Source organism: Garra rufa, chromosome 1, assembly GCF_049309525.1.
Source record: "Garra rufa chromosome 1, GarRuf1.0, whole genome shotgun sequence".
Taxonomy (NCBI): domain Eukaryota; kingdom Metazoa; phylum Chordata; class Actinopteri; order Cypriniformes; family Cyprinidae; genus Garra; species Garra rufa.
This window is the reverse complement of record NC_133361.1, coordinates 103,814,379-103,832,166: the sequence shown is the minus strand read 5'-3', so window position 1 is coordinate 103,832,166 and position 17,788 is coordinate 103,814,379. Positions and strand designations below refer to the sequence as shown.

The 17,788-nt window shown below is 38.5% G+C and overlaps 2 non-coding genes and 1 pseudogene across 2 annotated transcripts; 2 read left to right on the top strand and 1 right to left on the bottom strand.

Moving 5' to 3' along the window:
• The window catches only part of LOC141341157 (uncharacterized), a 210,595-nt pseudogene that overhangs the window by 73,958 nt on the left and 118,849 nt on the right, over positions 1-17,788 (bottom strand).
• On the top strand, positions 9,886-9,968 carry trnal-uag (transfer RNA leucine (anticodon UAG)). The gene has a single exon. It is a non-coding gene; the product is annotated as a tRNA-Leu (tRNA).
• trnal-uag (transfer RNA leucine (anticodon UAG)) lies at positions 11,923-12,004 on the top strand. The gene has a single exon. It is a non-coding gene; the product is annotated as a tRNA-Leu (tRNA).

Here is a 17,788-nt window from a genome sequence, read left to right as displayed (position 1 = left end):
ATCAGAGTATCCACATTAGGTCAGGTGTCTCTTGACAGGCGCGAACACAGATGGCAGTGTGTTTCAAGATACTGAAGCAAGCGCTGAGATTGATCCAGGAAAAATGTCATTTATAAGAATTGTCCAATAATGGCCTACATGGCACGCAAGCCCACCCTCACCTCCATCTCTTGACAGGCGCAAGCTCAGTTGAGATTCCGATCGGCCCAGATGTCAATTAACGCAAGCCCACCCCCCCCCCCCCTAAAAAAACTCTCCGGTTCTACACGATTCACGTGAATGACCCAATTGACAATGAAAACGGCGATTGTCGCCGAAAAGCGACAAGTTTGCAGGTATGAAAAAAACCCACACATAATCTGCCATGTTCATCTTCACGTTAGAGAATTTAAAAGCAGCATTCAAGTAAAAAATATTTTCTAATTAAACCCAGACAAGTTACGATGAGTTATTTTCGGTTTCTATTTTATTGTTTGGCTCCAGATTTGGAGAGTAACAAAGTACATGTAACATCATTTCATATTTAAAATACAAAATGAATAACTATTACGGTACATGTTACCTGTTTCTGATGCAGAACAGTTATTTGATGCATTCATGACGTCTAGACTGGACTATTGTAACGCACTACTGGTGGCTGTCCTGCATCTTCAGTAAAACAAGCTACAAGCTGGTGTTTCTGAAATATGAGTATTTATTGCTTGTTGTAATGAACATTCACTGCTATTTCCATTTTAATATCACACTTTTGATGACAGCAGAAAAAAATCACTTACAATAAATCAAATGTCAAATTAAAAACTGAAGTGTCATTGTTTGCTTCAAGCAAAGTAAAGTTTTTTGTCAGTTACCGCTTTTATTGTTTTCTAATCAAAAGTAGATACTGTGTTTAATGTTACACTAAATATGTTTTTTTTTTCTATAGAGCTGTACATTTTAATAGGGATCAGATGAGTGAGTCCAGCTTAGAGATTGAAAACAAACCTGTTTGTTCCTCAGTATCTTCATGTTTGACTCTGAATGTTTCTAAAATCTTAATGTCTTCACTCTCTTCTTTAATAAACGACATCTTTGTTTGTTCCTCAGTATCTTGTTTGATGAATGTTTCTTCAATCTTCATGTCTTCACTCTCCTCTTTAATAAATGCCATCTTTATAATATTGTGTCACATGGATCTCTGTTGTTTCTCCAGGAGTTTTTCTGTGTGTTTGTACACTTTGTCCTGTTTAAGATGAGAATAATTAATAGAAAGAAAAATCTATGCAAACTAGATCTCTATCTGCTTGTCATTCAGCTCCTAGTTCAGTAGTCAGTACACTGGAAATACTTTTTAAGAAAGAATTTTAAGCTATTTTGATTTATATTTGGTAGGCCTATTCAATTATTTGCACATCATATCTAATATATTACACTTTCATGAAATCAGTGATTCACTCGTTTGTGTTTGTTGTTGTCGTTTGTAGTCTGCGTGCCGCTGAATCGAATCACTGAATCATTTCACAAATGATTCGATTCAAATGATTTGGATTCTCAGTTTCTCTCATCACTTCTCATCATCACACGATTGATTCATGATATAGAGAGAGAAATGAAACTTATAATTTGGATTCACAAATGTGTTGAATTTGAGACGTGTCCTCAATCTCCCCTCTTAACAGCATCAAACACAACAATTACTGCATGTTCTTTCTATACATATAATAAAGTGCATTATTTTACATTATAAAAGCCTTCAAAACATGTTTCGAAATAACTTACGCTCAATCTCCGTTCGATAAGGCTCAAATCCCCTCCCCCACCGGAGATCTCTCGCATGCAGCAGCAAAACACTTAGATGCAAAACGAATTCATTCGTCCATATAATCATGAATTATATCCAATTGACAGTTTTATTAACTATTTTCTCCTCTCTTGTAGCTGCTGCTGCTTCTACTAGAGCTCTCTCCGAATCTCACTCTCGTGCATACACTTAAACTCTTAAAGGGGACAGCACAAGTAACTGCATCACGGAGAAATCTTAAAGGGGAAAATCACCAGGATAATTAAATATTGGGCTACTCCTGCCCCGGTTACATTAATAAAATGTTGCACATAGAATAGAATTTCGTACCCATATGATGATGCTTTTCTAAAGGATGTATTTGTGTTTCCAGAGAGCAGTGCACGAACGGGACTTTTATTTTGGTCCGGTGCTGTGACGTCATAAAGATGGGCTGCGCTCCTCAGAGGTTCTGGAAGCAACCAGGCATGCAAATCTTAAGTTGAACAGAGAAAAGTGAGAAATTGGGGGTGACTGAGTTAACGTTTTTGGGTGACATCGTTAGTAGTGCTGGAGTGCGACCAGATCGCATGAAGATTTCTGCTATTGAACATATGCCAAGACCGAAATGTGTAAAAGAAGTTCAGAGATTCATGGGTATGTTGAACTATATGAGTAAATTCATACCTAACCTGTCTGAGAAGATAGCTCCATTAAGATGGCTGACTGAGAAAAAGAATGAATGGGATTGGAACCATGAACAGGAGTCTGCATGGCAACAGTTGAAAGTGATACTAACTAAAGAGCCAATCTTGAAATCTTATGACCCCAAACGTGCTATTAAGATTTCAGCTGATGCTTCACAGACAGGATTAGGAGCAGTATTGCTTCAGGATTATGATGGAACCTGGCAACCAGTTGCATATGCCTCACGTTCAATGACTGATGCGGAGTGCACTGATAAAAATATGGAGCTTGATCTACTTAAAAAAAGTAAGGCAACTTTTTGCATCATTTTATCCCATAGATCATACAAGAGTAGTCTTTGTTTGTACAACATTAATTTTACAAGTAAAGTCAACTGTCTTTTGCAAACAAAGGCAACTAAACTGTGGTAAGTTAACTTAACTTGTAAAAGTAAGTTGACTTTACTAGCAAAAGTGAGTTAACTGTACTTGCAAATTTAAGTTACCCTGACAAAATGAATGCTGTACATACAAAGACAACTCTTGTTTGATCTACGTGATAAAATGATGCAAAAAGTTGCCTTACTATTTCTCTGTAGATAAAACACAATATGTTTTTGTTATGGTGAGCAACTTAAATCTAGTACTAAAGTGATCTGTATGTTGGTCAATCTGTCCAATGTAAAAATGGACATTTTGGCCTCATGGTGCTGTAGAAAAAAATGACATAATCAAGAGTTCACAAGTCACCAAAATTGACATTTTATTACAAATTCACACAAAACTCATATCATACATGTACTGCGACTGAACTGGGCAATAACTGAGTGTACTGTACTCAATACATTACTCAATTCATTACAGATTTGTTTAGTAGATTTTTAATAATCAATTCATCTTTAAAACAACACATTTGGGCTTCGGGAAACATTTTACCATCAAAAACTAAGTAATTGAAAAAAACAATGAATGTTATTTTTAGTTGCAGCTCTAATCCTTTATACTCTGCAACAATGCTCATATTATTCAAACAACATCTGGGGCCTCATTTATAAAACTTTCTTACGCACTGATTTGATCTTAGAGTGTTCGTACGATCAAATCCACGTCAAAGTACAGATTTATAAAAACCGTCTTTGACGTGGAAAAGTACTTAACTCCACGTCAGATTCCAGCTTGGCGTACGACCGTTTCCTTGTTGAAATGCCTGGTATTGCAGATAGTTCAGCCTCACTATAATTTGATTTATTGCGCTCCTTTTTACTTGCCATTGTCACAGAGTTTTTGCTTTAGGAATGAGCTCATTTTATGTTAATTAATTAAGCAGGGGCGTTTCGACGGTGGAACATTCAGCTGCACACAATTCCACGATCATTTGTGATTTATAACCAAATGACTGGTGCACGCATGGATTTCGTGGTACGTTCGTTTTCTCTGAATCGCTCTTACGATCAAATCAAAAAAGTTCTTAGATAAAATCAAGGATGGTTTCTATGCAAGTCTTTATAAATGAGGCCCCTGGTATTAATTATTCAACTTAACAAAAGGGCTTGTTTAACAATAGTTCAAGATGTATTGTAATATTTTAGTGTATGGATGGAAAAGGATGGATTCGCACCGTGCAACACCTGTGATAAACTTGTTAGTGCCAAAGGAGGATGTACAACAAACATGACACAAACACCTTCACCTGCTGCATGGGATACAAATTAACAAGTGTACTGTGTTTGACGTGTTGCGTCGCTCTCCTGCTCCCGTTGCTTCCTCCATTTCAGACAGTCAATCATCAGCCAGCAACTCCTCGTTGGAAACGTAATCAGGTACATGAAAATGATGATTGTCTTTGGTTAGGGCAGAAGTCAGCTGGGAGTTTCGGTGTGATGCCAAGTTATAGGCATGGGCTCAGCTTCTGTTTTGCACAAATTATACAAGAGCGTATGGAGATCAGTCAAATATTACAGAGGATATTGTAAATCATCATCGTTCCGAGAGTTCAGGACCTTATGACTGTACAGGAAGCTAAGAAATTGAAGGATTTAAAAAAATAAATAATTTAGACTACCTTTAATCTGGCAATCAGGTAAATCCAATTTTTATTCTGACAGTTTTATCTCGAAAATCAGTAAATTTGTCTACAGGTAATCAGGTAACTTTGTCTTTTATTCCACATTTTGCACTGGGCTGCCAACACATTTATTAGTGAAAGAGCAGAATCTCTGCCCCCAAAATAACATTTTGTCTGATCTATAAACTAATTGATACAATCTAACATTTGCCCACCTTCCCCACAACAATTGCAATTGTTTTTACATACCTTCATCCAGTGTGCTTGACACAATCAAATCACCTGGTAAGGATACAATGACATAGTTAGTAACTGACCACTAAAACTGTAAGACTCCTAATGCAGCAGATTTCTAATAAAACAATATGCATGGATATTTCAAATATATATTACTATATAAACCAAGTGAATATCCAAGTTTAACATAAACTCAAATTGGAAATATGTAGGAGCATAAGTAGTTATGTGTGTGGTGCCAAAACTAAGGCAAATGAACAAAGACAACAACAAACAAACTTCCTGCGCTTATTTCACGGTGAACTAAAAGAAAAGCTTTTTTAAATATAGAAAATTAGATAAGAGTCGAGTCTAAATGTCAATCAAATTTTTTTTTAATACACAAATATGATCAAATATCAATGAATTAATTTTATTTCACTATTTACAGTGTATCTAAAGAATTTTTAAATATCAATTTAAGGCAATTTATGACCCTTTTTAAGAGCTGCTCAAGTTAAACAGTATGAGCGGGGTTGGACGATGTACGGTAACATATTAAGCCATAAAATGACATGATTTACAATTCAGATACATGTTTTCACAAAAGCAAAAAATCTTATACAATGGCATTTCAGCCTTTATACCATTAAAAGGGATAAATCAAGCATATAATGTATTATATTTATTTAAAACATAAGTATAACTGTCTTAATTGTTTAGATTTTTAGAAAGCACATTTACTTCTTTCACATTTAGAACTTTATGTGTTTGCTGCATAAAAACATTGGTAGATATTTACAATAATCGGACTAAAAACAGCTGAAAATTTGGACGTGCAAATTCATGCTCTGTCACTATTACGGTTTCCCTAGTACCAGCTGTAAGCAAAGCAGCATTAACGCAGTTTTATCAGACATGAAATGAAAATGCCAACAACACGTTTGTGAGGACAGTCGGTTCCCTTCAGATACATTCATATAAAGACATCCCTCCAGCATTAGACTTTAAAACGTGCAGTGTGCATATTTATTCAATGACATCATTGCCGCTTAGATTAATCCAGCCCTATCGCGATTCTTGTCTTTCTGTCCCCAAATGTAAGACCTCAAAAAATTATAAGTAAGCCTCTTTTGATATGGGAAGCTTCTCGCTATACATCCGCGCATCCTAGCTTGGTGGCTATTTGATTCCATATTCCATATATTTGAATGGAAGCGAGCTCGCCTACATCTTTGGCAGCAAACCAGCCGGGTACCCAGTTTGTTTCAGTTTGAACACCACCTCACATGATATCGCTCAGGTCCTACTCTCAACATATAAATAAATCCACGTAAATCTAAGAAGAAAGACCTGCACTTATTAAAAAATTGTCTACAAAAAAAATTGGGATCGAAAATGTAATACCTCGTCGGATGACGTTTATTACTTTATAATATTTTTAATGCCCTTAATTTTGGCTAATTTCATTTACTACCTTTTACAACCCTGCGGACACCCTGGCCGAGTTACAGCTAAAACTCCTTGCTAACGGCTACACACACCCGCGCCCGCACACACACACACAAGTGCAGCTAAGGACGCGGCACCGGCGCCGTGCGATTAACGTTAACGTTACATGGAAGAAAAAACACATCCCTGTTTACTTTAAATTACTGTCACTTGCAAATGTGAGCTTAGAAATACATTTGAAGGCAGTATTTTAAAATTTGCTAACATTAGTTTCCAGGCACACACGAAGTCTTTTGAAGCCACTGGCTATCTTAATTACAAATCACATCAAGAGCCTCAGTTGTCTTGATTATTCGTTTCTACAACAATATAAAACCTGAAAGACTGTAGAAATTTACCAGCTATATTATTAAAATTCATTATAAAAATAAAGTCCAGTCTCCCGCTTTCCCGAACTGGCTGCTGCTTTCGACAGTGCCCGACGACGGTTGGCGCAAAATACCCAGAATGCACTACACGGGGCGCAGTTGGGGCGGAGTAAATACAACGAGCAAATTGTTTGTTGTGTGGGTCTGCACAAGAAGATTTGTTGAGCCATTTACATATAGCTTGTTGAGGACAAAAATCAAAATGACTAGTGATTTTAACAAATGTAGAATAATTCACAACATGATATATTAATGTCAGGAGACAAACAAGGTTTTTTATTGTTATTATCAAAGGCTTAATTATGTCATAACTACAAATTCTTAGATATACTTTTTTCAGTGTACCGCATTGCCTGACTACGATCACCTGACCGCCGTATTCTCCCGTCCAAAGTCCACCTCATCGGCCGGTGACCGCTGTTTCGTTGTTTTACTTTTGTTTAATAAACGTTCTCAGATGCCTTTGCTTTATTTGTAATTTAATATACTTAAACTAAATGACTTTGATATATTTACATACGTAATACATATCGCATTTTCCCCAAATATAGCCTATAACTTTTGGTAAATTATGCTTGGTATGTATAAAATGTTTGGTTTGAAATAAAGTTTGATTATATGAATTTTGTATGGCATTTTTACTCAAAGTTTTATTCAAAGTTTACACAAGCAGATGTAAAGTTAAAAAGAACAATATCAATGAATGATTTTTAATAATAAACAATATGTAAAAGTATTACATAGGCCTATAACACGCAGGAAAAAAAAGCTTTATTTATAATCTGGCATGAAAAAATACATGTAGTAAAAACGTCGCCTCACGGTTGATGAATGTCGCCGAACAACGTTGCCACAGCCTTTTCGCGACTTACATTCCCACGTTGTTACAACGTTGCGAGCACGTAGACGGCGACGTTGCCATTATAAAAATGGAATGTTGCACAGACGTCGCCACAACGTAAATGTGTTTGCTGGGGAGACGCACCCAGAGTTTTAATTTACATTTTTTTTCTACCAAACCCATAGAAAAACTTCTGCTGAAGCAACTGAGATCCACGTGACACACAATTATAAAGATGGAGTTTATTAAAGAGGAGAGTGAAGACACAAAGATTGAAGAAACATTCATCAAACATGAAGATACAGAGACACAAACAAAGATGGAGTTTATTAAAGATGAGAGTGAAGACAGGAAGATTGAAGAAACATTCATCAAACATGAAGACACTGAGGAACAAACAGGTTGGTTTTCGGTCTCGAAGCTGAACTCACTCGTTTGATTCTTATTAAAATGTCCAGCTCTACAGAAAACAGTTATTTTGTGTAACATTAAACACAGTACCTACTTCTGATTAGAAAACAATGAAAACAGTATCTGACAAAAATATATATTTTGCTTGAAGCAAACAATGACATTCAGTTTTTAACCTGACATTTGTTTAAGTTGTAAATTTGTTTCTGCTATCACCAAAAGTGTGATATTAAAATGTAAATAGCAGTGATTGTTCATTACAACAAGCAGTAAATAGTATTTCAGAAAACCAGCCTACTTCTAAAACAAAACATTTCTCCTGTTTGAGTCACTGCATGCTGCACTGCGTGTTTTTGTTCTTTATTTAAAGATCTTTGGTGAGCAAGTAATACAGTCAGTGATCAGTAACTTTATATTGAACTAAAGCATATGAAACAGTTGAAATCGAACACCTGAGTAGTGCATTGTGACTTTCACACCTTTTGTCATCCTCTGTAGTAGAATTATCAGAAGTTGATCTAGTTAGTGAGTCAACCCGAAGGTTGCGAGTTTGAGTTTCAGGTCCGGCAGGGATTGTCAGTGGGGGAGTGAATATCTAACTCATTTTAGGTTGGAGGTCAGATGTCCCGTATTTCCTTTTACACTGTCAGTTACACTAATATTAACCATACAACCCTTGTGCTCATTTTGTCAGGTATTATTGAAAATTATATTAGATGGAAGAAGGCTATATAATTATAAAAAAAAGTGAATGCAACTTGGTTCTCAATTGTGGAAAAATAACAACGGTACATCCCTCCATCAAGATGTAGATGGGTAGAGGTTTTTGGTCATTGTTTTTATTGCTTGTTAGTTTTATATATATATATATATATATAGTTGTGAAGAAATATAGAGTATGATCAGCTATAGTTACATTGTGATGTCTTTCAAGGGAATCATATGCAATGAGAAAAGCAGAGGAGTGAATACTGAGTGTAAGTGGTCAGATGGTCAAGAACTAAATGGTAGGCCTGCAGCGACGCGTCGATGACGTCGACGACTCGGTTCTAAAAAAACGTTGACGTCAAATCCAGTAGTCAACACATCATGCCCATTTACCAGACTCATGTGGCGACCAAAACAAAGCAGCATGGATAACGAAACTCCGTCCACTTCTCAGGTTCAGCAGCCTGCACTCCCAAGCAATACATGTCATCAGAAACAGGGCTCGACATTAACGCTTGTCCGGGACAAGTGGATTTTGTGAATGAGAAAGTGAAGGAGAATTTTACTTGCCCGACCGGACAAGTAACCTGATACATCAATAACAAACAATAACTAGCGTAGCACCGAAACTTTGGTGAGAATGATTCTGAGTGTATTACTTACAGTGTAAACGGTGACTGAAAACGGACAGTATCAAGGATCAAAGCTCGTGCAGCCTATCTGAATGACTCATGGAAATTTTTTAACTAATAGGCGCAACAGCATACACAAAGAAACAAACATACAACCCAAATAAAGTGATGATGATCCCTACACCGCTGTTCTGCTCTCCAGAGCAAATACAGAGCATTGACACTCTCGATAAATGACCGATCAACAACAGACATCTTGTAAAAAGATGGCTGCCAACGGGGTTCGAAACTTTTTGAAACTTTCGCCTCTGACGCACCTGACGCGCGTAAATTTAGCTTTAAACTTTTTTTTTTATGCGCGTCCGTTTCGCTCTTGACGGGCGAATGAACACAAAGTGGTCATGCGTTTAAATAGAAGCGGCAGGCGCGAATTTAGACGCGTATTCGCGTTTGGTGTGAACGTAGCATAAGGCGCTGGATTAAGGCTCCAGTCACTTCGGGGGTGTGGGTTTGAATCCCACTGCTGCCAAGACAGAGTTTTGGAAGGCTATTGTGCGTACCCCCCCAAAAAAATGTTCTTTGCCCGCATTCCAGAGGCTTTGCAAAGAAGGTCCGGCGGCCGGCGTTCTCTCTATCATTGGGGTGGGGGAAGAGGGCAGAAAACGGCCCACAAGAGTGCAAATCCCAGGTTAGCGTGGCCGAGCGGTCTAAGGCGCTGGATTTAGGCTCCAGTCTCTTCGGGGGCGTGGGTTCGAATCCCATCGCTGCCAGCAGCCATTTTAATCAAGGCAGGGAGGTCCTCTAACCCGCTTGGCTCTGGGATTATTTCACGCAAACAGGATTCAGGGTGGCCGCGGATCCTTAAAAAGTCTTAAATTCCGTTGTCCTAAAATAAGGCCTTTAAATGTCTTAATTTGTCTTAAATCTAAATCCAAGGGTCTTAAATTTTTTACACTTTGAAAAGGAAAAGTTTATCGTTTTGCTTACACGCGCTTGCTTGACAACGCCTCAGTGTTGCCAGATTTAGCGGGTTTCCGCCCAACTACACGCATTTGATTTGCAGATTAACTGTTAAGTTTAACCATCATAGAGTAAAAGTTTATAATTAGCACATGTTTTTACATTGCCGCACACACCTGACGCGAGCACGCGCAGAGAGAGAGAGGCGCGCGGCGCGATTCACACAGATTGATTCCTCTTTAACTGCTATTTGAACGGAAACGTACATACCAAGTCATGTCTTAATACCCGTTTTGGTATTCTGTTTAACAGTCGTTTATGTCTTCAGTGAACCGAAACAGCTGAGAAAGAGATGCGTGCATTTGGCCTTAAAGAGACAGCGTCCTATAAATACCTGCAGTGAGAAACACTAGTTATTTTACAATTAATTATTAAATTTCCCCTCCTGAATACTAGTGTTATTGATTTTATCACTAACTTTTTGTTGTATTCATTTACACTTGTCATTTGTGTAATTGTTCTTGTTTTGTTACTGAACTTTAGTTCAGATAGTAGTTTTTGCTGTGGATGAGAAGTAGCCTACCTAAAGTAAGCATTCAGTAATTAGGAAAAAACAAACTTTTTTTTTTTTTTTTTTTTTTTTTTTGCTGATCCGAAAAATGATCCGATCCATGACTCAAAATCCGTGTTTGTTACATTGGCTTCAAAGTGTGTGAGAGCCTTGACTTTGTCATGGAATAGAAAATAATTTCTTCTTCTGGAATAGTGTTTTCTGTTGGATATTCCCAAGAATAATCAGTTAAATAAAATAATAATTTAAAATATCTTCATAGTTTTGTGCTAGACTTTTGCGGGACTTTCAATTTGGTCTTAAATTTTGTTTGAAAATGGTATTAAAAAGTCTTAAAATGTCTTAAATTTAACTTGGTCAAACCTGTAGACACCCTGGGATTAGACTTCAGCAGTTCTGCAGAGTAAGTATTAGGGAGTCCGTTCCACCTGTCGAAGAGACCCTTGAAGCGCAACCCGATGAGGTAGCATGGCCGCGCAGTCTAATGCTACATTCACACCAAACGGGAATATGCGTCTGGTCCGAGTGATTTCAATGTTAAGTCAATGGTAAGACGCGTTAACGCGCCTGGAGTTCTTGCTGCGCGAATGAGGCGCGGTAGATGCGAATTCGCCTCATCCGCGCGTCTAGTTCGCGCGAATGGCGCGAATTGAGCGTCTGGCGCATTAGGTGCGTTAAGCGTGAATTGTGCTTTTTTGTGAATCACGCGTCTGACAAGAATTCGCGTCTGCTACCCGAGGTGAAAAATCTGAACTTCTGTGTCACTTCACGTCGTGTTAACCAATCAGGAGCTGCTTGATGCTGACCTCCACTCTACAGGAAGGGGGCCACCAGGAGTAGGACTGCATACCCCTGTATAAAAGATGCCTTTACGGCGGCGAATTACAAGGCATCAGCTTGCAGCAAAGCGCAACAAGAAAAAAAAAAGGGCCCACGAAGGTGAATGTGCCAGGGTAGCGTGGCCGAGTGGTCTAAGGCTCTGGATTAAGGCTCCAGTCTCTTTGCGGGCGTGGGCTTGAATCCCACTACTGCCAAGACAGAGTTTCGGAAGGCTGTTGTGTATACCCCAAAAAAAAAAAGTTCTTTGCCCGCATTCCAGAGGCTTTGCAAAGAAGCTCCGGCGGCCGATGTTCTCTCTATCTTTGGGGTGGGGGAAGAGGGCAGAAAACGGCCCACAAAAGTGCAAATCCCAGGGTAGAGTGGCCGAGTGGACTAAGGCGCTGGATTTAGGCTCCAGTCTCTTCCGGGGCGTGGGTTCGAATCCCATCGCTGCCAGCAGCCATTTTAACCAAGGCAGGGAGGTCCTCTAACCCGCTTGGCACCGGGATTATTTCACGCAAACAGGATTAGACTGCAGCAGTTCTGCAGAGTAAGTATTAGGGAGGCCGTTCCACCTGTCGAAGAGACCCTTGGAGCGCAACCCGACGAGGTAGCATGGCTGCGCGGTCTAATGCTACATTCACACCAAACGGGAATATGCGTCTGGTCCGAGTGATTTCAATGTTAAGTAAATGGTAAGACGCGTTAACACACGCCTGGAGTTCTTGCGGCGCGAATGAGGCGCGGTGCGGTAGACGCGAATTTGCCTCATCCGCGCGTCTAGTTCGCGCGAATAGCGCGAATTGAGCGTCTGGAGCGTTAGGTGCGTTAAGCGCGAATTGTGCTTTTTTGTGAATCACGCGTCTGACAAGAATTCGCGTCTGCTACCCGAGGTGAAAAATCTGAACTTCTGTGTCACTTCACGCCGCGTTAACCAATCAGGAGCTGCTTGATGCTGACCTCCACTCTACAGGAAGGGGGCCACCAGGAGTAGGACTGCATACCCCTGTATAAACGATGCCTTTACGGCGGCGAATTACAAGGCATCAGCTTGCAGCGGAGCGCGACAAGTAAAAAAAAAGGGCCCACGAGGGTGAATGTGCCAGGGTAGCGTGGCCGAGTGGTCTAAGGCTCTGGATTAAGGCTCTAGTCTCTTCGGGGGTGTGAGTTGAATCCCACTACTGCCAAGACAGAGTTTCGGAAGGCTATTGTGCCTACACACAAAAAAAAAACGTTCTTTGCCCGCACTCCAGAGGCTTTGCAAAGAAGGTCCGGCGGCCGACGTTTTGTCTATCTTTGGGGTGGGGAGAAAAGGCCCACGAAGTTGAACATTCCAGGGTAGCGTGGCCGAGCGGTCTAAGGCGCTGGATTAAAGCTGGGGAACAATAGTCTGTTAAGGGGGGGGGAGAAAAGGAAGGAGGGGGAAGAAGGGGGGAAAAGAGAAAAAGAAAGAAAAGAGAGAGAGAAAAGGAAAAAAATGAGGAGAAAAGAAGTGAAAGGGAAATTTATCTCTTTGTCCTTTAAAGCAATGTTTTTGGAGTGTATATTTACAATTAATTATCTGAAAAAAAAAATGTTTTCTCTATTTTCCTGTACATTTATATGGGAGTAAGGATGATCACAAGCTTCCCAGTTCATATTACAGTGTTGCCATACATTGAAGTGTTTACTGAATGTTTTATTTAACAGTAAGTATCACATAAATGATGTCCAAATGAATGAAATCATTTTTGAAATAACAAATTAATATTTTATTAGATTTATATTACTGATTATTGATATTTTATTCAAAGTTTTTGCACTTTAAATATATTTCGGCTGTAGTTGTGTTCTAAAACTTATAGTACAAAAAATTGTACATTTATGTATTAAATCATCCCCAAATTTATCAACATTTTTAATAGGGCGTATAACTGTTTAATGATACTGTAACAATGACAAACAAAAAGAGTTATTTGATCATGACCAAACTTTTATTTTTTCAATCAGTCATAGCCAATTATTAATTATTCTTTTTTTTTTTTTTACATTTTTATTCTTATAGTTATGTTGCATGTGCAGAAAACAGAATAACACCTCTTAATAATACTTTCTACAGAAAACAGAACTATACATATAAACAAAACCGTCCAATGTCCATGGCTCTTGTGCATTAACTGCAAGTGAAAAGAACAGAAAGCACAAAACAATACAAATGAATAAAACTTTAAAATATTAATGACTCCTGTGCATGTTTAGCAAGTGCTAAAGAACAGAAAACAAAACTATACTATTAAATAAAACTGTCTTAATGTCCATGGCACTAGTGCATTCATTGCAAGTGCAAAAGAACAGAAAGCAGAAAACAATGCACATAAATAAAACTTTATCCCCTTTATTTTTTGGACTCTTATGGATGGCACAGAGCTTGAAATGGTCTCTATCAGGCGACAACAATCTGACCACTGGGCAAGTGGGGCAGTGGTGGTGAATGTCTGCCTCTTCACGCTCTCCACCCCTGGAGTGAACCTGTGTCCAGCCTGCTCTGGTGTCTGGCAGCAAACATCACTCTCTTCTTATCGAAATCCAGCAAGTTCTGCCAACTATATTGCTCACCTAAGCAGAGAGAACATATAATACATGGCAAATGAGAAAACAAAACAAGTGGTAGTGTTAACATATGACAGGTCAAGAAGAGAAATTGACCTGCTGGTTGGTGAGACCCAGAGATGGCTGATTCCTGAGCTCCACAAGATACTCTGCAAGGCTGTCCACTTTGTCCAGCACACCAGCACTATGCAAAGCCTGTGAGAAAAATACAAACAAAAAGAAAAAAATGAAATGAACAACATTATGAGTACAGTGAAGTGGGACAAAAAAAAAACAAAACAAATAAATAAATATATATTTTTCTATATGTTTTTTTTTGTCGACTTCAGACACAAAGCTACAGGTCAACACAAATTATTATGTTTTCCCTAGAAATTTTACAGTATTACATAAAACATAATTACATACATACATTAAATGAGACATTTACATACCACAGACTCGTCAGGAGATGCTGAGGCACCTGGCGTGAAGGAGGCATCAGGCTGAGTGGAGGACAGAGAGAAGCTTGGGTCATCAGTAAGACTCGACTCAGTAATGTCAAGTGTTTGGTCCTCCCTGAAGCCCTCGTCTTCTTCATCCTCACCTTCATCCACATCCTCCAGCAGGTTCTCTGTCTCTTCTGAGTCAGGGTCCACTACCAGGGGCTGTCCAGTCTGAGCAAGCAGCTCTCCTATGAAAAAATAATAATAAATAAAACACACAAATACAGGATCAGTCAAAAGTTTGGACACATCACTATTTTGTGTCTTATGCTCATCAGTCCTGCATTTATTTAATAAAAAATATAAAAAACATGAATAATATTATAAAATGTTAATACAGTTTAAATTTACAGTTACATATACTTTATATTTAATTTATTTCTGTCATCAACGCTGAATATATTTAGCAATCATTTTAGAAATCATTAAAAAGTTAAATAAAGAACAGCATTAGAAATCAAATAGAAAATCTTCTGTAACGATATACAGTACTGTTCAAAAAAAATTTTTTTAAAGAAATTAATTCTGTTGTTTTTAACTTTTTCATCATCAATGAATTCTGCAAAACGTATCACAGTTTTCATTAAAAAATAAATACAAATATGCAGTACAAATTATATTGCTGTTTTTTCTGTATTTTTGATCAAATAAATGCAGGCTGAATGAGCAAAAGGCACTTCTTTCAAAAACATTAAACACAGTCACGTGTAAAAATGTTTGACAGATAATGTACACATTCATATTCTACAATGAGATACAGGTAACTTTACCTTCTGGTAGAGGTTGTACCACTTCCGCTGCCGTGGTGCTGGTCTGTTGCCTCCAGACGGACAAACCCCAGAGCTGTCAAAAGTCCTCAACCTGGCCATCCACTCGCCATCACCCATGACCTTGTGGCTCTTTGGCTTAGTGCTCATCTAAATATAATAGGGAAATAATAGTTAGTAATGTGCATTTTGCAGGTATTGGACAACTACACAAATGTTTTTAATTTTTTTATAATGATACAACGATATATATTCAAGCTAACTAAATAATGGCACCCATTACAACAATTAAACATTATTTTATTTCTAATAAAGCAAAACAAGGTTACACATTTATTTAAACTTTTTAACATTTTAACTACAATTATACATATAAATATTTGAATATGAAATTACTACATGCAGTTACGATGGGGATAATATTATTGTTTTGTTTGGTTTACAGTTAGTTGCATCCAATTATGCATAATTTACTGTTATTACTATAGTAAATACATATAGCATGTATTAATCACAATGTGAAATAAAGTACATTGTTAGTTAAAAGCTGTGGTTATACATTTGATAATCAATCTGAGAAAAACAAAACAAAAAAAACAAAGAACATAGTAAGTACACTTTACTTAAACCATGGTTAATTTTTGTAAGGGATGTCTATATAACATTGCATTTTCATTTAAATTATTATTTGCATCTGAGTTTATATAAATAGTAATCCATCTGCAAACACAAAACTTGATTACTACATTCACACATAGCAAAATCACATTAAATGTTAATTAGAAATGATAATGTCTACAACTAAACATATTTTTTAAATCCAAATCAAACTTTAAATAGAATAGATGTGTTTACTATGCAAAACTACAGGCAAATGGTGTTTTATATGTGAGATTATAGGCAAATCATGGAAACAAAACATGATTACTACACTTTCACTATAGTAAAAGAATGGAAAATTACTTGTTTTTTTTTCATTCATATTTTTATTTATAGTAAGACTGTGTTTACACTTAAAGAACGAGTAAACTGAGTTTAATAAGTATGATTACAGGCACAATTATGTTTAATATGTGAGATTTTAGGCAAGTCATGAAAAGAAAACATGATTACTACACTTTCACTATAGTAAAGCCATGGTAAATGACGACAAACACAAGCACAACGTTTTTTGTTGTTGCTGTTCATTCAGATTTTCATTTATAGTAAGACTGTGTTCATACAGTTGTAATCGATCAGCCAAAAACACAACATGGTTACTACGCTTTCACTATAGTAAAAACAAGGTAAATTGTCATAAGGGATGACTGCACTTACAGCTGAAACGCGTTTTTTTCCCCATTTAAATCGAATTTAAGAACGTGTAAATGGACTTTAGAAAGTTAGATTACATTTAAACGGTGTTTCATTATGGGCAATTCGCGAGTCAAAAGTTTGTGAACGCCAAACACGGATGAACGACGGACGAAAACGTAACGAGTTACCAATTGAGAACATTGTAAACAGAGAGGAGGAAAGTAGAAAACATGTATTACTTACTTTGAAAAGTTATCCTATATTCCGTTCGTCTGATTTTTGAACCTGACTTAGAATGAAACTAAGCATGGTGAGTGGCTCTCAACAATGGAGCTCGAGCGATGCGATTGGCGCCTCGTCCATTCTCACAATGGACGGCGAGCGACGCGATTGGCTCTCATCCATTCTCACAATGGACGGCGAGCGACGCGATTGGCTCTCGTCCATTCTCACAATGGACGGCGAGATCGGCGATTGGACGAGGAGACGGCCGCGGAAACAGACGATCCTGCTCCAGGTAGGATTTAGGCTCCAGTCTCTTCGGGGGCGTGGGTTCGAATCCCATCGCTGCCAGCAGCCATTTTAACCAAGGCAGGGAGGCCCTCTAACCCGCTTGGCAGCGGGAATATTTCACGCAAACAGCATCAGACTGCAGCAGTTCTGCAGAGTAAGTATTAGGGAGGCCGTTCCACCTGTCGAAGAGACCCTTGGAGCGCAACCCGACGAGGTAGCATGGCCGCGCGGTCCAATGCTACGTACACACCAAACGGGAATATGCGTCTGGTCCGAGTGTCTAGTTCGCGCGAATGGCGCGAATTGAGCGTCTGGCGCGTTAAGCGCGAATCTTGTCGCGTCTGACAAGAATTCGCGTCTGCTGCCCGAGGTGAAAATTCTGAACTTCTGCGTCAATTCGCGCCGCGTTAACCAATCAGGAGCTTGCTTGATGCTGACCCCCACTCCACAGGAAGGGGGCCACCAGGAGTAGGACTGCATACGCCTGTATAAAGGATGCCTTTACGGCGGCGAATTACAAGGCATCAGCTTGCGGCGAAGCGCGACAAGAAAAAAAAAAGGGCCCACGAAGGTGAATGTACCAGGGTAGC